At 41.3% G+C, this 21,538-nt stretch overlaps 2 long non-coding RNA genes across 2 annotated transcripts; both read right to left on the bottom strand.

The window, feature by feature from the left end:
- Positions 1–6,832: 6,832 nt before the first annotated feature.
- LOC144761447 (uncharacterized) lies at positions 6,833–8,707 on the bottom strand. Its single transcript, XR_013595721.1, has 7 exons — positions 8,625–8,707; positions 8,074–8,196; positions 7,918–7,987; positions 7,701–7,825; positions 7,503–7,620; positions 7,316–7,414; positions 6,833–6,931 (listed from the first exon to the last, which is right to left on the bottom strand). It is a non-coding gene; the product is annotated as an uncharacterized LOC144761447 (long non-coding RNA).
- Positions 8,708–13,122: 4,415 nt separating this feature from the next.
- Positions 13,123–15,068, bottom strand: LOC144761446 (uncharacterized). Its single transcript, XR_013595720.1, has 7 exons — positions 14,980–15,068; positions 14,429–14,551; positions 14,273–14,342; positions 14,056–14,180; positions 13,858–13,975; positions 13,671–13,769; positions 13,123–13,286 (listed from the first exon to the last, which is right to left on the bottom strand). It is a non-coding gene; the product is annotated as an uncharacterized LOC144761446 (long non-coding RNA).
- Positions 15,069–21,538: the final 6,470 nt, after the last annotated feature.

Raw genomic sequence — 21,538 nt, 5'->3', positions numbered from 1 at the left:
TATTGGGAATATAGGAACTACACTACACCAGGAGAGTGCACTACTAGATCCAAATAGGGACGGGCGCATTCACCAGTGTGGGTGTGTGTGCTTGTTCTCCCCTCCATACATGGCAAAAGGTCCCGCAAGGTATTGGGAAAGGTGAGGTGGAACATAATTCAGCACAATTAAATTAACCTGCTTACTAAAGAAGGGAACAAAGCCCACATCAGAAGGCAACTTGCAGCAGAAGTCCATGCTGCAGTGTCTTCAAGGACTGTCTGCAGCCTTGCAGAAATGACCACAAAGAGTTTGGGTGAGGTTTAAGCATGGGCGGATTTTGCAAATTGGCAATCCGCGAAATTGCGTATTTACGGATTCGCAATCCGCAAAAACCCCGAACTCTCGCGAATTTTGCGGATTCCTTTTTTTTTTTGTGTTCGCAAGTGTTTCTGCCATTTTGCAAGGGTTTTTTACCAGTTCGCAAATGCGAACTTACTTGTTGGGTAGCAACGGTCGCGACCATGTTGTTTCTACGTCCGGTTCATCACAGTACCCTCTGTTTCACCACTGCCACCCTCTGTTTCACCACTGCCACCCTCTGGCTCACCCATGCCACCCTCTTGCTCACCCATGCCACCCTCTAGTTCTGTAGATTATGGGGGGAAAAGCACACCTGCCCTGCCTCAACTGACATGAATGAATTAGGGGCTGATTAATGTGTCACTGAATTTGAACTTCCAGGCTGGCACATGCTTCCTTATCTGTAATTGCTTTCTGTTGCAGTGTAATTTTTAAACAGGACCTTTGTTGTATACTTGTAGCTATTCTCTGAGCCTGCTGTGAGGGTCAGAGCAGGGTCATAGAATAGTTGCAAGAAGGCAACTGAACTCTGAAGGGGCCCCTCAGGAAGCACTACAGGGAATGGTTACTAATGATAAGATTGAACTTTTGCACCCGCTGAGTGCTTTCAGTTTTGCAAAAATCCTAATATCCAGCAGCATCCACAAAAAGTAATCCTTCCAGGCACTACAGGGAATGGTTACTAATGATAAGATTAAACTTTTGCACCTACTGAGTGCTTTCAGTTTTGCAAAAATCCAAATATCCAGCAGCATCCACAAAAAGTGATCCTTCCAGGTCAAGATCCAAATCAAAGTGACCAGCACATGAAGAAAGCACTGGGAGGAGCCTGCTGGACAGAAACAGGAAGTTGAAGACTGTGGGGCACTTCCTTCCTCCCACCCCCGCCCCAAAATGGACTCCTTGCAAAAAAAAAGTGCAGGCAAATGTCAACCTGAAGAGTTATTCTGATAAAAATCATAATTTTCAAGGTTTATGCTGCCTGCTGCTGGATTTCTTGTGCGAAACTGTAAATTTTGCAATCTTGCAATTGCGAGATTGTCGCTGCCCGCCGCATCTACGTGTTCGCAAGTGTTTACTCCCGCGAAATTGTATAGTATTCTAGTTGGCAAGTGCGACCAAGCAAAAAATCCGCTTCGCACGGATTTACGAATTTTCGGCAAGTTCGCGAGAGTTTGCGAATTGCGCATTTGCCGAAAATCCGCAAAATCCGCAAGCGGAACGGATTTTACGCCCATGCTTAGTGAGGTTTATAAGTCGAATGCCATAAAAGCGGCTATAAAACTACTAAAATGTAGAATTAACTAAACATCGTCAAAAATGCCAAGCAGATCACTCCTAGGTAAAAGGAACATGAGGTCTGGCATGGTCAGACAACAACAAACTATGCAGAAGACCCAGTATATAAAAAAGCCCCCAAGAAGCCGAAGTTAACTATTGGGGTGACCAACGCATCAAATGCAGTCAAAGGCTAGGTTAGCCAACTAATATCACCTCTTAAAGCTTTATTTGGGAAGTCAAGCTGTACTGGTAAATTCAAGTTTTTAAATGATCCAGCAGCAACTATTTATTCCACAACAGAAAACATTGAGGTCTTGCCAAACCCTCTTACACCTTAAAAACTGGACCCGTCAATAACCGATTCATACCAGCATCAAGACCTTATGGCAAAAAAGGGTGTAAATATTAAAAGCTCAACATCAAGTACGCGACATAGGGACAACACTGTCACAATCCAGGGGCATGTCTACACCTCAAACAGCCAACAGTTGGCGCTTGGACCAGACCAAAGATCAGCCCTAGTACCCTGTCAACTGTCAAGGATGTAACATCGTCTTGACACAGATACCGCCACAAGCCCTGAAATACCAGCATTCAAGACCTAGGCTGCAGCTATGATGCACCTCATGCAGTTTATCCTCATACAATTGCCCACTTTTAGAACTTATTGCCAAATACTCCTATTAACGTGTGTCGGATGGCTATTGTAATGAGTCTTGATCGCTAGGACCCCCAGATCAATTGTAAACTGTTGAAATTCCTGATACTACAAGGAAAACTAACCTCTGGAACAGAGTAAATTAAGGAGGCTCTGGACAACTTCAGCAGCACAATGGCACTTTAATGATCTGTAATTTAGCCGATCAGTATATTCTGGAACTTCAAATATTTTAAAGCAGTGCTAGAGCCATTTTTTAATGTTTAGCACATTTTATACAACTAGCACCAAGGTAATTGTATTTAGATTACATGTATTATCTTCCCAAAATTGTCCAGTTTTGGAATCTATTTCCAAATACTCCTATTAACATGAATTTCATGAACGGTGGTAACTCAACTTGAGCCCTAGTATCTGTATAAAAGAGCGCATGATCATTTGTAGGTATTATAAAAGCAGCATGGCACTTACCTCAATGTATGTTGATTGCAAGCATAATAAGCACTTTATTACCTGAACAGGTATAAAGACTCATGCCTTTCAGGAAATAAAGCTTAAAGGGACTTTACTAAAGCTGGCGCCTGTGGATTTTGAGTATTTATTTCGATTAATTTCCCTGTTGTGTTGTGCTCATCCTGACTGATCCTGATATTGCATGGTTCTAATAGTTAGTCAGGATCAGTTGAAATTAATTGTACGTTAGTTGGTATTGTTTTCATGTGTTTTTAGACATGGAATGGTTTAATTAACTAAGCATGACAAATAAATAAAAAATCTTAATTTCTTTGATAGACTTCAGTGTTTACTGATTTGTAAGCATTAGCTCTTTAGTCTCATTGAACGATATCAGATGTTATTGCCCTGAGAATGTTTCATTATTTCATCTTTGAACTTGGCTTGACATAAATTTGAGCAAAGCGCAGTTTACCATCTATTTTGGCAGGCAGCATTTTTCCCAAGGAAAATGAAATAAATCCTTATCAAAAAGAAAACTCTTTGATATCTCACAAGGGTATTTTGGCTATTACCTCATTGGTACATAAATATAGAATTCCCACCAGAACATTTCTGCAATAAAAGTTGTTCAAGTCACCATATTATAAAAAAAACCAAACAACAAATAATGTTCATAGGTGAAATAACAAAGAATAGAATTCTGTATGACACCGAAACCCCAAGCCCAAGCTCTTTCCTATAGTATTTTAAATGAATAAAAAATTAGTTAGTTGAATAAGGATTGCGCACACGTGTATAGTACAGCTCTGAAAACGGAAAGTTTGTGAGGGGGAGAGGGGTTGGCCTAACGGCTAGGGCGCTCGACCTCGGACCTGGGGAACTGGGTTCCAGTCTCGGTAACGATGCCAAAACCTCCTGTGATTCTGGGCAAATCACTTAATCTCCCCGTGCCTAAAATGAACGTGTGTCCACATGTAACGTAACTGGTGCTATGTAAAGCGCTCTGATACCCGATTCGGTTAGCGTCTAGTTCGCGCTATATAAAACTCTGCAAAAAAACAAAAGAGGCTCTATATGGTAGGATGAGTGTTTGAGACTTTTTCTGATTTCTATTCTGAAGACCAGATCTTAGGGGCATGTCTACAAGGCCCAGCGATAAATATCGCTAATTGAAGTTATCGCAGGCTATCGCTGGATATTATCGCTGAGATAGCGCGTTATCAACAGCGGCTAACTCCAAAGCGATAATATATCCAGCAATAGCGGCGAAATGGTACAACATCGCTGGTAATCCAGCGATAACATATCAGCGATAGGGTAGTCCTTGTTGATATGCCATGGGGGATTCAGCATGATAATCCACCCCCCATAGCGAAATATGGGTAAATCAGCAATTAACCTGGCGTAAGGAATCAGTGTTAATCGGCTCTTTGCGTGACTTTTATGGTCGCAATGTGGGAATGGGGCATCCTTGTTGATAGCGCCAAGCTGCTTTATCAATGTTCAGACATGTAGTGAATGTCAGGAACGCCTACCTTGCATCTCATTAGCGATGAGATGCAAGGCGTTGGTGAAATGTGCGATGCCACAAGGTTACACACTCTAAAGCCGGTTAGCGTGCCCTTGCTAATACCACGTTAGGATTATCGCCGCTTTACGGACGAAAACGGCTGCTAAAGCGGCAATAATCGTCTTGATGATATGCCCCTTAGTTGTTACTGTTGTAATATGTGTTGTTCCCATGAATGCATTTGTGAGTACGGGAGAGATTCTGACACAGTGCTGGTGCTGATGGGTAGCTCAAGTGCTTATGTTATTAACAGTTGCTGGTTTTGCTGATATGTTCTAGAATACTTTAAGTCAGATGATCTATTGTCTGGGCTGCAGTGCTTAGATGGTAGAACAATAGGTTTAAGTGCTCAACGTGATTCTTGTGAGACCGCGGACGGCTCTTTTGAATTTCGGGATTGCCCAATGCTTAGGCTGCAGAGCTGCCAACCATAAAACCATTTTTACCAGAACAATAACAGCTCCAGAGGCTACAGTTGATGTCCTAGAGAGATAGCAATACTCCTGATGGACAACAGCAGTACACAAGCTGGAAGCCCACTCTCTGCAGGAATTTCTAGCTCACCTTGTGCGCCCTGTGTAATATCAGCACCAGACCAGGGCCCTCATTTATGAAAAGTGACGCATCCTTGCGCAGGCGCAGGGATGCGCCACAATTCCTTACGTCGCGCTGCGTCAGAAGTTTGCGACGCGAATGCGTCACATTAATGGAACGGCGCATCATGTCGCAAGTGATGCCGTAAGCCGGAAAAAAGACACGCAGACGCTGGCGTCCTGACGTACCGGAAAGTCACGCAAGTGCGGGAAAAGTGCCGCAAGTCGCAATCGCGGAACTGACGTAAGCTTACGCATCGCTGCGTCACATTTACGTTGCGTCACAATCTGGAAAACGCCAAAAATACACGCATCCATCACCCAATTCTCCCGCAAATGGAAAAAATTGTTACCATGGAGCCTGAAGGACACAGCAGCAGCCAAGGGGACCTTCCACATGGCAGCCAGGATGTCCAGCCACATGGCACCCAGGAAGCGCAGCCTGAAACACAGGGAGAAACCCATGGCAAGAGGAAGAGGAAAATTAATTTCAGCGCTGAGGAGAACACCATCCTCATAAATGAGGTCACAGACCACCAGCACCACCTCTTTGCCAGTTCAAAGTTGCCACTATCAAAAAAAGAGGCAATTTGGCTGTCCATATTGGCAAAGGTCAACTGTGTGGCCCAATCTAAGAGGACAGTCATTGACCTGAAGAAACGCTGGAACGACATAAAGCGCCGGACAAAAGAGAAAATGGCAAGAAACCGCAAAGAAGCTGGGGTGACAGGAGGAGGCAGCCCATCACTACAGGAAGAGTTGGATGACCTTGAGGAGCGGGTAGCGGCGGTCATCCCAGAGGAGTTGGTGGTTGGCGTCCCAGGACAGGACAGTGCAGAGCATGAGGAACCGCAAGACACACAGGGTAAGTCCCTACAAGGGGAACTGTGCAAAGAAGGTAATGTTGTGCAGTGCATAAAGTAAGGTAGCCGGCTCAATTACAGACGTGTAGTGGAAAGAGTAGTCATGCAATGTCATGAACTGTGAAGGGTCTACAAAAAGTATTGTACCAGGGAGTTCAAGTTCAAGTTCGGGCATTTATATAGCGCACTACTCACCCGGAGGGTCTCAAGGCGCTAGAGGGAGGGGTTCATTATTTGTCGAATATCCAGGTTTTCAGTTCTAATCTGAAGGGGATGTGGGTCTGAGTAAGGCGGAGGTGGGTGGGGAGTGAGTTCCAGGTCTAGGCGGGCAGGAAGGAGAATGATTTGGCCCCCATGGTGGAATATTGGATGCGCGGGACTGCGGCGAGGACTTGATTGGATGATCTTAGTTGGTGTGTGGGTTTGTAGAAGGACAGTCGAGTGTTGAGGCATTTGGGTCCTATATCATAAAGGGCCTTGTGTGCATGGGTGAGAAGGCGGAAAGTAATGATTTTGTTGACGGGGAGCCAGTGGAGGTCTCTTAGGTGTCTGGTGATGTGATCTTGGTGCGGGATGTCTACTATGAGTGTAGCAGACGCGTTTTGGCTGCGCAGGTTTTTTTCTGCAACATTGTGGAATGCATTACATTGCAGTCTGCATGAACCACAGCTGCTTGAAAATATAAATCTGAGATAACAGAAGTCTGTGTCCTTGGAACAACTCTGGAACAAGAAAATGAAAAGGGAGGTCTCCTCACAATCCGTTAGGGGACGAGGAGAAAGACAATAGTTACAACGAACAAAGAGTCCCTAGTTGGCCTAAGGATGAGGCGAAGAGGGAAATTCCTCAGTTAGATTAACATTGGGGTAGGGGGGAGGGAGGGGGAAGCCAATCGGCCAGAAGATGCCATCACCACATGAAAAATAAATCACAAAATATGAGGGAAAATCTTAAAAACACAATTCAAAACACAAAGTATGCATATTTGTACAAATTTTTTTTAATACACAGTATACAGATATTGATATAAAATGTCAGTTTTAAAAAACATAAAAATGTACAATAAAATGTACATGGGTACCAAGCAATAATTTAAAAACACAAGAACACAAGATTGTCGACGCAGCGTTTCGGTTTCTAGGATTTGACCTTCATCAGGACAGGGTTTCTAAAAGAAGAAACATCTTATTAAGAAATAGATCTATTTCATTTTGATCTGCATTTTATTACCAACTTAACATCATTTAAAAAAAGGAACCCACGTTATCAAACATGATTAACTGACAGGTACAGTGTCTAGATTTTCATTTAACATAGATGGGCACATTTCCGCCTCTTTTATTAAGCATGTGGTATGGACTTATGGAAGGGGGGGGGGAGGCCCGGGAGGCTGGGGTTTATATGATTAGCGCGAGCCCAGGGATTTGGGTGGGGGTGGCTCATATCTACAGGATCTTTCGGTCAGTTTTTAAAAAAAAAATTACTGGACCCCAAGAGCGATCTTTAATTTCCTGTCATTCTAAGACCCATTATGCTAGAACTGTACAAGTACCTTGCAAAGGAGAAGACGCAGTCCTCTCTGTTGGGTTCTATAATTGTGTGGCGATTTTCAATATTATGATGCCACGTTCAATTGGATGATTTGGTAATTCTAAAGGAGTGTTAGAGAAATTTTATATTATTCATATGAGGTCATCATGGAGTTGTTACTTAGACCCGAATACGTTATACACAATTACCTTAATCGTTAGTATTCATGGTGTATCCGTTAGTCTTTGCACCGATCAGGTGGTTCGAATACGAACTCTATGGAGGCTACCTTCTTCAATTGGTAAGTCTCTATGGGGGTTCTGTACTCTAGAAAGACAGTGCATCACATATATAAAAACTCTGCTACTGTATTCAGAGTGTCTGATGGAAATGGTTTAGGCAGTTACCTTAGTTCAATTTGGTGTTCGTGGTATATGTTTACATCTTAGACCACCGCTGGGTTTGATGAAATGGGTCTCTTAAGAGGTTACTTTCATTAATTAGTAGTTCTCTGTGGGAGTCCTCGGGTGTCCTGTGTAGTAGGAAAGGCAGTATAATATATAATCTCCTTAGTTGGCAATACATGGGCCTCTTTATAGTCCTGTATTAATTTTTAGTAATTACCTTATATCATTCATAAGCAAGGTAGAGGAGAGCGGGTAGCCACCGTTTATTCAATGTTCACTGGTCAGTTCTAAAAAAAGTTTAATGGACACTGTTTAATGTTTGATCCTCTGTCACTTTTTCAAAAAGGTAAAATCCTGGTTATTCAATACTTACCCAGGTCTATATATTTTTAATTTATTCCTTGGAATGGTGATCCAATTACTGTTGTCTCGTCGCAGGGAATGACTTGCTGCGGGGACTGTGTAATCTACACGCTGGGTATGTTGTGTCACCAGGCTACAAGGAAGGGAGCATGGTGTTAAATTACGCTATTTGGAGGTGCCGGTAATCACTACAGATTAAGTCTCCTTTGGGCGTCTTGGCTCTGCCCTGTTTATCATTGTAATTCCTCACTCACAACGCTAGGTATGTACCTTGCAAGTATTTACACAGCTTTAAGGGTCGTTTTAGGTTAGGCATAGCGTGGGTTGTTTACCATGCGTCAGGCCTCTGGAGGGTACATCACCCGTATTGCTTCAACAGATTGTGCAGTTCCTTAAACTAGGGCGCTCATGCTCGCTTTGCTCTTTAAGATTATGCACCTTTAAATGCGCTTTAAGATATTGCGCTTTTAAATAAACTCTCCTTTGGTGCAGCTACTTAGTGCTACAAGTATCTAGCCTAAACGGAATAACTAATTTACTCCTACCGGCATGCTCGCTTACCTCGTAAATGTAGTGCGGCCTCTCTGCTACCTCGCGTCTCTCTGGTCACGGATCTAGCAGTGCGGCGGCAGACTCTATTTATGTATAACGCTGCGGCGGTTAGAACAGCCGGCGCTAGTTGCAGATAATTAATTAGCGCGCGCTTTACGTCACGTCTAAAACTACTGGGGTAGTTCAGCAGGAGGAACTACTCGTGTAGTTTGGGCAGTGTTCCTGCTATTGGTGTTGTCTCACTTCCTGTCATACTGACAAAACTAGGCTGCATTAAGGAAATGAAATTGCCGCGCGGTTGTTACCACGCTACAGGCCGCTCCGTTTAAAGAAAAAGGAACTACTCGTGTAGTTTGTATTCTCTCGCTTCCTGACAGGGAGGCTCCCTTCCTGTTGTAATAGGAATTAAAAGCCCAAATAGAGGGCAGAGCAGCACGTGCTGGTGTTTATTTTAACTCCTCGGCCATATTTATTTAGTCATTATAGTTTCCGGGGATTAAAGGGATATATGCATTTCTCCAAAGTAAGCATAAATGCCTACATGAGTAATCCTCGTTAGAGCAAAAGGCATAAGTCATTTGCCTTCCTGGTTTTTTGTAGGGAGAATATTATTTAAATGCATCTAAAACGTTTTGGAAATTGCAAGTGTGTGATTACAGTAAGTCATTATGTGCTTACTTCAACGTTTCAGGAGTTGCGAAGTTATTATAATTTGGCAACCCCTGTTCAGGCTGGTGGTTAATTCACCAAAATATTAATTCAACACTGCGCGGTGCTATGTCCAGCGTGTGTCTTAGCTTAAGTTTTATAACCCCCTCTATTTGATCTACAATTAGTGGCACGTGCCCAATATGTCACTTAGGTAAGAGTGACTTAATGAAGCATCTTGGTAAAGCATAGTGGGCTGCAAAGTGCCATGGGTGTTCATAAGATCAATAATCCTATTTATAAATTCTTATTATGGCCACTTTGCCTGTGTCAAAACAGCATACAGTGTATATTCTAAGATCCTGGAGCTCAGGGAAACGTGTGTAAGATTAAATTAAGATACGATCCCAATCCTCATTGTTGTTTAAACCATTTTTCACTGTTTTGAATTTAGACATAAAAAATTGTTCTCTTTTCCTACGTTTGGTATCAATATCACCGCCTCTGGCGTTCATGTGTATTAGTTCCAGCACACACCAGGATAGATCCTCTAGTGTGTGATTGGCTACCTGCCAGTGTTCAGTAAGGGGTGCTCCTTTCTTTTTTGTTCTTATCGCGGACCTGTGTTCATTTAGTCTCAGGCGAACTTCTCTGGAGGTTTCGCCAATGTAAGGCAAGTTGCAGGGACATTTGATCAAGTAAATTAAATTTTTGGACCTGCAGTTCATCATTGACTGAGTTTTGTGGGAGTTTTTGTTTACATCTATACAGGCACCCTTGATTATTGACTTACAGTTACCACAGTTGCCACATGGAAAGGTCCCTGTAGGTAGAGGTGCGTTATTAATGCTCAATTGTAGGTCAATTTTAGTTTCCCTGTATGTGTGAACCAAGCTATTCCTTATCGTTTTGTTGCGTCTGAACGCGAACATAGGTTTGGGAAATTTCTCTTTCTTATTGTTGGTCACTAAGTGCCAGTTTCGATTTATTATATTCTTTATTTTATTGCTCACAGAGCTGTAATTAGTCACAAAGATGAGTGGTTTTGATGCTTCGGTTTTCTTTAACTTGTTCTGCAGGAGGTTGTCCCTGTTATAGTATTTTGCTCTTTTGTAGGCGTGTCTGATCATCCGTTTCGGATAACCTCGACTGACAAATTTCTCAGTGAGAATGTTGGCATGTTTATCAAAATCTTGCATTTTAGTGCAGTTGCGTCTAAGCCTAAGAAATTGGCCGAAAGGTATATTATCTTTCTGGCATGGTGGGTGGAAGCTATCATAATGCAACATGGTATTGCGGTCAGTTTTTTTAGTGAACAACTCAACTATTAGTTTGTTCTCTTCGGTTTTAATCAAGATGTCTAGGAATTCGCACTGTCGTGTGTCATGGTTAGAAGTGAATTTTAGGTTGCTATCACCTAAGTTCAGCCATAAGATAAATTCTTCTAATGTTTCTACTGGGCCTGTCCATATGAAAAAGACATCGTCTATGTACCTAGACCAATTAGATATATTTTCATAAAATGGTGCCACAGGATTAAATATGTGGTTATCCTCGAACCTGGCAACGTATAGACATGCCAGGCTCGGCGCACAGGTGGCTCCCATGCTGGTCCCTTTGATTTGTTTAAAAAAGTCATTTTGAAACATAAAGATGTTGTTTTTCAATACTAGTGTGACACAGTCAACTATAAAAATTTCTTGTGCGTTGAGGTCCCTCTCTTGACTAGTAAAAAGGCTTTCTATCATTTCGATAGTGTTGTCTTGGGGTATATTTGTATATAAAGCCTCTATATCGAGGGTTACTAGAATTTGGGTGTCACTATTAAACGGAATTCCCTCAAGTTTCTGGATGATATCTCCTGTGTCCTTAACGTAAGCTTTCTGGTTGGTGACATGGGGTTGGAGAAAAATGTCTGCGTATTGGCTTAACGGCTCTGTGAGGGAACCGATGCTGGAGACAATGGGCCTCATGGGTGGGTTCCGAATGTCTTTGTGAACTTTCGGTAACCCGTAAAGAGCCGGAATTACTGGGTTCTCATTAAAAAGGAATTTATATTCTTCATTACAAATCACCTCATCTTCTAATGCTTGGTCTAGCGTTCTTTTGACTGTGGTTTTTAGTTGTGACCAGTCTTCTCTTTTGACCTGTTTATAATGGTCCTGATTGTTTAGTAGAACATGCATTTTTTCATTGTACTGTTCTGTTGACATTATCACAATGCTACCGCCTTTATCTGCGGGTTTAATGGTAAGTGTCTGGCAGTTCTGTAGTGTTTGTAGAGCCTGTTTTTCTTCCTTTTTCAAATTTAAATTAGTCCAATTCTTTTGGTCTAAGAGATTCGAAATCCCCTTTTCCACTACTATCTCAAAAGCTTCTATATCTTTGTTTATTTGGCCTATGTTAGGGGTCCATGAGGATTTCGGTTTCAGTCCAGATTTATTGGAAGAAGGTACTTTTTCTTTACCATCAAAGAAAGTTAATAATCTAACTTTCCTGAAGAAAGCTTGAAGATCTCTCTCCAAGTTGAACCTATCTACGGGGGATGCAATGGCAAAGCCTAATCCTTTTTCTAAAAGTTTTATTTCTACTTCTGTTAAGTTAGTGTCTGAGAGATTAATTACAGGGGCTTTTTTTAGGTTTCCCAGGTTTTCTGGCTCCTTGTCTGATATCGATGGTTGTATTGAGGTCGAGGGATGTAGTTGCTCTTGCCTCTCGCTCTCCCTCGGTTCTGGGAGAAGTTTTGTCGCTGCTCTAAAAAAGAGAGAGTGTCTCTAGATTGAATTCCAGTCATGTCCTTGTCTTTTAGGGAGGAATGTTGTCCGTTTTCGGTTGTCTCTGTTTCTGAGTCGGAGCTAGTGTACGAGGTATCAAAGAACCTCACTTTTTTTGCGTTGGAAGGTTTGTCTTTGATTTTGTTGGCCAGGTTTGCGATACTGGGGATATTCCCGTGGTCGCTCATAATAATCTTTCTGGAGGTAGGGGTACACGTGTTCTGGATTAAATTTTTCTATATCCTTCTTTAGTTTGTTGCTCTTTTTGTTTATCAGATAGTCCCTATAGCCATTAACATCATTTTGGATGTCTTCTAATTTTTTTCGGGCTTCTTCCAGACCGGTGCATTCTTCTAATTTTTTCTCTAGTTCTTTAAGTTTCTCCCTTTCTATAATCAGGATATCGGTTGCCGTTTCGATTATTAGCAGCATCCAGTCCCGACTACATCTGTTTGCTATAAGTGTCCAATTTTTGATAAATTTTTGGTTATTTATAAAGATCCCAGGTTCATTTGTGACCTGGAGACCTTTGGGGATAGTCCCGTGTCTACAGTAATCTATTAAAAAATCTGAATGTAATTCTGTTCTTATTATCCTCTTTTTGTTGTTCCACAGGATGCGCCATTCTTCCTCATCACTGTTATTAGTATTGATAGTTGTTACATTTTTAATAGTGCTGTTTATGATCTTATTAAATTGATCCTCACTGTAGCTCAGTGTTTTCAGGCCTTCCATAGTGGCCTAAGGAGCGGGATTTGCTCTGAGGTATGTAAAAGAACACCTCCCTGGTTAACAAACCGTGTATAAACAAGAAAATGAAAATGGGAGGTCTCCTCACAATCCGTTAGGGGACGAGGAGAAAGACAATAGTTACAACGAACAAAGAGTCCCTAGTTGGCCTAAGGATGAGGCGAAGAGGGAAATTCCTCAGTTAGATTAACATTGGGGTAGGGGGGAGGGAGGGGGAAGCCAATCGGCCAGAAGATGCCATCACCACATGAAAAATAAATCACAAAATATGAGGGAAAATCTTAAAAACACAATTCAAAACACAAAGTATGCATATTTGTACAAAATTTTTTTAATACACAGTATACAGATATTGATATAAAATGTCAGTTTAAAAAAACATAAAAATGTACAATAAAATGTACATGGGTACCAAGCAATAATTTAAAAACACAAGAACACAAGATTGTCGACGCAGCGTTTCGGTTTCTAGGATTTGACCTTCATCAGGACAGGGTTTCTAAAAGAAGAAACATCTTATTAAGAAATAGATCTATTTCATTTTGATCTGCATTTTATTACCAACTTAACATCATTTAAAAAAAGGAACCCACGTTATCAAACATGATTAACTGACAGGTACAGTGTCTAGATTTTCATTTAACATAGATGGGCACATTTCCGCCTCTTTTATTAAGCATGTGGTATGGACTTATGGAAGGGGGGGGGGAGGCCCGGGAGGCTGGGGTTTATATGATTAGCGCGAGCCCAGGGATTTGGGTGGGGGTGGCTCATATCTAGAGGATCTTTCGGTCAGTTTTTTAAAAAAAAATTACTGGACCCCAAGAGCGATCTTTAATTTCCTGTCATTCTAAGACCCATTATGCTAGAACTGTACAAGTACCTTGCAAAGGAGAAGACGCAGTCCTCTCTGTTGGGTTCTATAATTGTGTGGCGATTTTCAATATTATGATGCCACGTTCAATTGGATGATTTGGTAATTCTAAAGGAGTGTTAGAGAAATTTTATATTATTCATATGAGGTCATCATGGAGTTGTTACTTAGACCCGAATACGTTATACACAATTACCTTAATCGTTAGTATTCATGGTGTATCCGTTAGTCTTTGCACCGATCAGGTGGTTCGAATACGAACTCTATGGAGGCTACCTTCTTCAATTGGTAAGTCTCTATGGGGGTTCTGTACTCTAGAAAGACAGTGCATCACATATATAAAAACTCTGCTACTGTATTCAGAGTGTCTGATGGAAATGGTTTAGGCAGTTACCTTAGTTCAATTTGGTGTTCGTGGTATATGTTTACATCTTAGACCACCGCTGGGTTTGATGAAATGGGTCTCTTAAGAGGTTACTTTCATTAATTAGTAGTTCTCTGTGGGAGTCCTCGGGTGTCCTGTGTAGTAGGAAAGGCAGTATAATATATAATCTCCTTAGTTGGCAATACATGGGCCTCTTTATAGTCCTGTATTAATTTTTAGTAATTACCTTATATCATTCATAAGCAAGGTAGAGGAGAGCGGGTAGCCACCGTTTATTCAATGTTCACTGGTCAGTTCTAAAAAAAGTTTAATGGACACTGTTTAATGTTTGATCCTCTGTCACTTTTTCAAAAAGGTAAAATCCTGGTTATTCAATACTTACCCAGGTCTATATATTTTTAATTTATTCCTTGGAATGGTGATCCAATTACTGTTGTCTCGTCGCAGGGAATGACTTGCTGCGGGGACTGTGTAATCTACACGCTGGGTATGTTGTGTCACCAGGCTACAAGGAAGGGAGCATGGTGTTAAATTACGCTATTTGGAGGTGCCGGTAATCACTACAGATTAAGTCTCCTTTGGGCGTCTTGGCTCTGCCCTGTTTATCATTGTAATTCCTCACTCACAACGCTAGGTATGTACCTTGCAAGTATTTACACAGCTTTAAGGGTCGTTTTAGGTTAGGCATAGCGTGGGTTGTTTACCATGCGTCAGGCCTCTGGAGGGTACATCACCCGTATTGCTTCAACAGATTGTGCAGTTCCTTAAACTAGGGCGCTCATGCTCGCTTTGCTCTTTAAGATTATGCACCTTTAAATGCGCTTTAAGATATTGCGCTTTTAAATAAACTCTCCTTTGGTGCAGCTACTTAGTGCTACAAGTATCTAGCCTAAACGGAATAACTAATTTACTCCTACCGGCATGCTCGCTTACCTCGTAAATGTAGTGCGGCCTCTCTGCTACCTCGCGTCTCTCTGGTCACGGATCTAGCAGTGCGGCGGCAGACTCTATTTATGTATAACGCTGCGGCGGTTAGAACAGCCGGCGCTAGTTGCAGATAATTAATTAGCGCGCGCTTTACGTCACGTCTAAAACTACTGGGGTAGTTCAGCAGGAGGAACTACTCGTGTAGTTTGGGCAGTGTTCCTGCTATTGGTGTTGTCTCACTTCCTGTCATACTGACAAAACTAGGCTGCATTAAGGAAATGAAATTGCCGCGCGGTTGTTACCACGCTACAGGCCGCTCCGTTTAAAGAAAAAGGAACTACTCGTGTAGTTTGTATTCTCTCGCTTCCTGACAGGGAGGCTCCCTTCCTGTTGTAATAGGAATTAAAAGCCCAAATAGAGGGCAGAGCAGCACGTGCTGGTGTTTATTTTAACTCCTCGGCCATATTTATTTAGTCATTATAGTTTCCGGGGATTAAAGGGATATATGCATTTCTCCAAAGTAAGCATAAATGCCTACATGAGTAATCCTCGTTAGAGCAAAAGGCATAAGTCATTTGCCTTCCTGGTTTTTTGTAGGGAGAATATTATTTAAATGCATCTAAAACGTTTTGGAAATTGCAAGTGTGTGATTACAGTAAGTCATTATGTGCTTACTTCAACGTTTCAGGAGTTGCGAAGTTATTATAATTTGGCAACCCCTGTTCAGGCTGGTGGTTAATTCACCAAAATATTAATTCAACACTGCGCGGTGCTATGTCCTGCGTGTGTCTTAGCTTAAGTTTTATAACCCCCTCTATTTGATCTACAATTAGTGGCACGTGCCCAATATGTCACTTAGGTAAGAGTGACTTAATGAAGCATCTTGGTAAAGCATAGTGGGCTGCAAAGTGCCATGGGTGTTCATAAGATCAATAATCCTATTTATAAATTCTTATTATGGCCACTTTGCCTGTGTCAAAACAGCATACAGTGTATATTCTAAGATCCTGGAGCTCAGGGAAACGTGTGTAAGATTAAATTAAGATACGATCCCAATCCTCTTTGTTGTTTAAACCATTTTTCACTGTTTTGAATTTAGACATAAAAAATTGTTCTCTTTTCCTACGTTTGGTATCAATATCACCGCCTCTGGCGTTCATGTGTATTAGTTCCAGCACACACCAGGATAGATCCTCTAGTGTGTGATTGGCTACCTGCCAGTGTTCAGTAAGGGGTGCTCCTTTCTTTTTTGTTCTTATCGCGGACCTGTGTTCATTTAGTCTCAGGCGAACTTCTCTGGAGGTTTCGCCAATGTAAGGCTTCTCCTTTGCAAGGTACTTGTACAGTTCTAGCATAATGGGTCTTAGAATGACAGGAAATTAAAGATCGCTCTTGGGGTCCAGTAATTTTTTTTAAAAAAACTGACCGAAAGATCCTGTAGATATGAGCCACCCCCACCCAAATCCCTGGGCTCGCGCTAATCATATAAACCCCAGCCTCCCGGGCCTCCCCCCCCCCCTTCCATAAGTCCATACCACATGCTTAATAAAAGAGGCGGAAATGTGCCCATCTATGTTAAATGAAAATCTAGACACTGTACCTGTCAGTTAATCATGTTTGATAACGTGGGTTCCTTTTTTTAAATGATGTTAAGTTGGTAATAAAATGCAGATCAAAATGAAATAGATCTATTTCTTAATAAGATGTTTCTTCTTTTAGAAACCCTGTCCTGATGAAGGTCAAATCCTAGAAACCGAAACGCTGCATCGACAATCTTGTGTTCTTGTGTTTTTAAATTATTGCTTGGTACCCATGTACATTTTATTGTACATTTTTATGTTTTTTTAAACTGACATTTTATATCAATATCTGTATACTGTGTATTAAAAAAATTTTGTACAAATATGCATACTTTGTGTTTTGAATTGTGTTTTTAAGATTTTCCCTCATATTTTGTGATTTATTTTTCATGTGGTGATGGCATCTTCTGGCCGATTGGCTTCCCCCTCCCTCCCCCCTACCCCAATGTTAATCTAACTGAGGAATTTCCCTCTTCGCCTCATCCTTAGGCCAACTAGGGACTCTTTGTTCGTTGTAACTATTGTCTTTCTCCTCGTCCCCTAACGGATTGTGAGGAGACCTCCCTTTTCATTTTCTTGTTTATACACGGTTTGTTAACCGGGGAGGTGTTCTTTTACATACCTCAGAGCAAATCCCGCTCCTTAGGCCACTATGGAAGGCCTGAAAACACTGAGCTACAGTGAGGATCAATTTAATAAGATCATAAAACAGCACTATTAAAAATGTAACAACTATCAATAATAATAACAGTGATGAGGAAGAATGGCGCATCCTGTGGAACAACAAAAAGAGGATAATAAGAACAGAATTACATTCAGATTTTTTAATAGATTACTGTAGACACGGGACTATCCCCAAAGGTCTCCAGGTCACAAATGAACCTGGGATCTTTATAAATAACCAAAAATTTATCAAAAATTGGACACTTATAGCAAACAGATGTAGTCGGGACTGGATGCTGCTAATAATCGAAACGGCAACCGATATCCTGATTATAGAAAGGGAGGAACTTAAAGAACTAGAGAAAAAATTAGAAGAATGCACCGGTCTGGAAGAAGCCCGAAAAAAATTAGAAGACATCCAAAATGATGTTAATGGCTATAGGGACTATCTGATAAACAAAAAGAGCAACAAACTAAAGAAGGATATAGAAAAATGTAATCCAGAACACGTGTACCCCTACCTCCAGAAAGATTATTATGAGCGACCACGGGAATATCCCCAGTATCGCAAACCTGGCCAACAAAATCAAAGACAAACCTTCCAACGCAAAAAAGTGAGGTTCTTTGATACCTCGTACACTAGCTCCGACTCAGAAACAGAGACAACCGAAAACGGACAACATTCCTCCCTAAAAGACAAGGACATGACTGGAATTCAATCTAGAGACACTCTCTCTTTTTTAGAGCAGCGACAAAACTTCTCCCAGAACCGAGGGAGAGCGAGAGGCAAGAGCAACTACATCCCTCGACCTCAATACAACCATCGATATCAGACAAGGAGCCAGAAAACCTGGGAAACCTAAAAAAAGCCCCTGTAATTAATCTCTCAGACACTAACTTAACAGAAGTAGAAATAAAACTTTTAGAAAAAGGATTAGGCTTTGCCATTGCATCCCCCGTAGATAGGTTCAACTTGGAGAGAGATCTTCAAGCTTTCTTCAGGAAAGTTAGATTATTAACTTTCTTTGATGGTAAAGAAAAAGTACCTTCTTCCAATAAATCTGGACTGAAACCGAAATCCTCATGGACCCCTAACATAGGCCAAATAAACAAAGATATAGAAGCTTTTGAGATAGTAGTGGAAAAGGGGATTTCGAATCTCTTAGACCAAAAGAATTGGACTAATTTAAATTTGAAAAAGGAAGAAAAACAGGCTCTACAAACACTACAGAACTGCCAGACACTTACCATTAAACCCGCAGATAAAGGCGGTAGCATTGTGATAATGTCAACAGAACAGTACAATGAAAAAATGCATGTTCTACTAAACAATCAGGACCATTATAAACAGGTCAAAAGAGAAGACTGGTCACAACTAAAAACCACAGTCAAAAGAACGCTAGACCAAGCATTAGAAGATGAGGTGATTTGTAATGAAGAATATAAATTCCTTTTTAATGAGAACCCAGTAATTCCGGCTCTTTACGGGTTACCGAAAGTTCACAAAGACATTCGGAACCCACCCATGAGGCCCATTGTCTCCAGCATCGGTTCCCTCACAGAGCCGTTAAGCCAATACGCAGACATTTTTCTCCAACCCCATGTCACCAACCAGAAAGCTTACGTTAAGGACACAGGAGATATCATCCAGAAACTTGAGGGAATTCCGTTTAATAGTGACACCCAAATTCTAGTAACCCTCGATATAGAGGCTTTATATACAAATATACCCCAAGACAACACTATCGAAATGATAGAAAGCCTTTTTACTAGTCAAGAGAGGGACCTCAACGCACAAGAAATTTTTATAGTTGACTGTGTCACACTAGTATTGAAAAACAACATCTTTATGTTTCAAAATGACTTTTTTAAACAAATCAAAGGGACCAGCATAGGAGCCACCTGTGCGCCGAGCCTGGCATGTCTATACGTTGCCAGGTTCGAGGATAACCACATATTTAATCCTGTGGCACCATTTTATGAAAATATATCTAATTGGTCTAGGTACATAGACGATGTCTTTTTCATATGGACAGGCCCAGTAGAAACATTAGAAGAATTTATCTTATGGCTGAACTTAGGTGATAGCAACCTAAAATTCACTTCTAACCATGACACACGACAGTGCGAATTCCTAGACATCTTGATTAAAACCGAAGAGAACAAACTAATAGTTGAGTTGTTCACTAAAAAAACTGACCGCAATACCATGTTGCATTATGATAGCTTCCACCCACCATGCCAGAAAGATAATATACCTTTCGGCCAATTTCTTAGGCTTAGACGCAACTGCACTAAAATGCAAGATTTTGATAAACATGCCAACATTCTCACTGAGAAATTTGTCAGTCGAGGTTATCCGAAACGGATGATCAGACACGCCTACAAAAGAGCAAAATACTATAACAGGGACAACCTCCTGCAGAACAAGTTAAAGAAAACCGAAGCATCAAAACCACTCATCTTTGTGACTAATTACAGCTCTGTGAGCAATAAAATAAAGAATATAATAAATCGAAACTGGCACTTAGTGACCAACAATAAGAAAGAGAAATTTCCCAAACCTATGTTCGCGTTCAGACGCAACAAAACGATAAGGAATAGCTTGGTTCACACATACAGGGAAACTAAAATTGACCTACAATTGAGCATTAATAACGCACCTCTACCTACAGGGACCTTTCCATGTGGCAACTGTGGTAACTGTAAGTCAATAATCAAGGGTGCCTGTATAGATGTAAACAAAAACTCCCACAAAACTCAGTCAATGATGAACTGCAGGTCCAAAAATGTAATTTACTTGATCAAATGTCCCTGCAACTTGCCTTACATTGGCGAAACCTCCAGAGAAGTTCGCCTGAGACTAAATGAACACAGGTCCGCGATAAGAACAAAAAAGAAAGGAGCACCCCTTACTGAACACTGGCAGGTAGCCAATCACACACTAGAGGATCTATCCTGGTGTGTGCTGGAACTAATACACATGAACGCCAGAGGCGGTGATATTGATACCAAACGTAGGAAAAGAGAACAATTTTTTATGTCTAAATTCAAAACAGTGAAAAATGGTTTAAACAACAAAGAGGATTGGGATCGTATCTTAATTTAATCTTACACACGTTTCCCTGAGCTCCAGGATCTTAGAATATACACTGTATGCTGTTTTGACACAGGCAAAGTGGCCATAATAAGAATTTATAAATAGGATTATTGATCCTATGAACACCCATGGCACTTTGCAGCCCACTATGCTTTACCAAGATGCTTCATTAAGTCACTCTTACCTAAGTGACATATTGGGCACGTGCCACTAATTGTAGATCAAATAGAGGGGGTTATAAAACTTAAGCTAAGACACACGCTGGACATAGCACCGCGCAGTGTTGAATTAATATTTTGGTGAATTAACCACCAGCCTGAACAGGGGTTGCCAAATTATAATAACTTCGCAACTCCTGAAACGTTGAAGTAAGCACATAATGACTTACTGTAATCACACACTTGCAATTTCCAAAACGTTTTAGATGCATTTAAATAATATTCTCCCTACAAAAAACCAGGAAGGCAAATGACTTATGCCTTTTGCTCTAACGAGGATTACTCATGTAGGCATTTATGCTTACTTTGGAGAAATGCATATATCCCTTTAATCCCCGGAAACTATAATGACTAAATAAATATGGCCGAGGAGTTAAAATAAACACCAGCACGTGCTGCTCTGCCCTCTATTTGGGCTTTTAATTCCTATTACAACAGGAAGGGAGCCTCCCTGTCAGGAAGCGAGAGAATACAAACTACACGAGTAGTTCCTTTTTCTTTAAACGGAGCGGCCTGTAGCGTGGTAACAACCGCGCGGCAATTTCATTTCCTTAATGCAGCCTAGTTTTGTCAGTATGACAGGAAGTGAGACAACACCAATAGCAGGAACACTGCCCAAACTACACGAGTAGTTCCTCCTGCTGAACTACCCCAGTAGTTTTAGACGTGACGTAAAGCGCGCGCTAATTAATTATCTGCAACTAGCGCCGGCTGTTCTAACCGCCGCAGCGTTATACATAAATAGAGTCTGCCGCCGCACTGCTAGATCCGTGACCAGAGAGACGCGAGGCAGCAGAGAGGCCGCACTACATTTACGAGGTAAGCGAGCATGCCGGTAGGAGTAAATTAGTTATTCCGTTTAGGCTAGATACTTGTAGCACTAAGTAGCTGCACCAAAGGAGAGTTTATTTAAAAGCGCAATATCTTAAAGCGCATTTAAAGGTGCATAATCTTAAAGAGCAAAGCGAGCATGAGCGCCCTAGTTTAAGGAACTGCACAATCTG

This window comes from Lissotriton helveticus, chromosome 6 (assembly GCF_964261635.1).
Source record: "Lissotriton helveticus chromosome 6, aLisHel1.1, whole genome shotgun sequence".
Taxonomy (NCBI): domain Eukaryota; kingdom Metazoa; phylum Chordata; class Amphibia; order Caudata; family Salamandridae; genus Lissotriton; species Lissotriton helveticus.
Note: the sequence above shows the minus strand (reverse complement) of the source record. Positions and strands in the feature narration are given on the sequence as shown.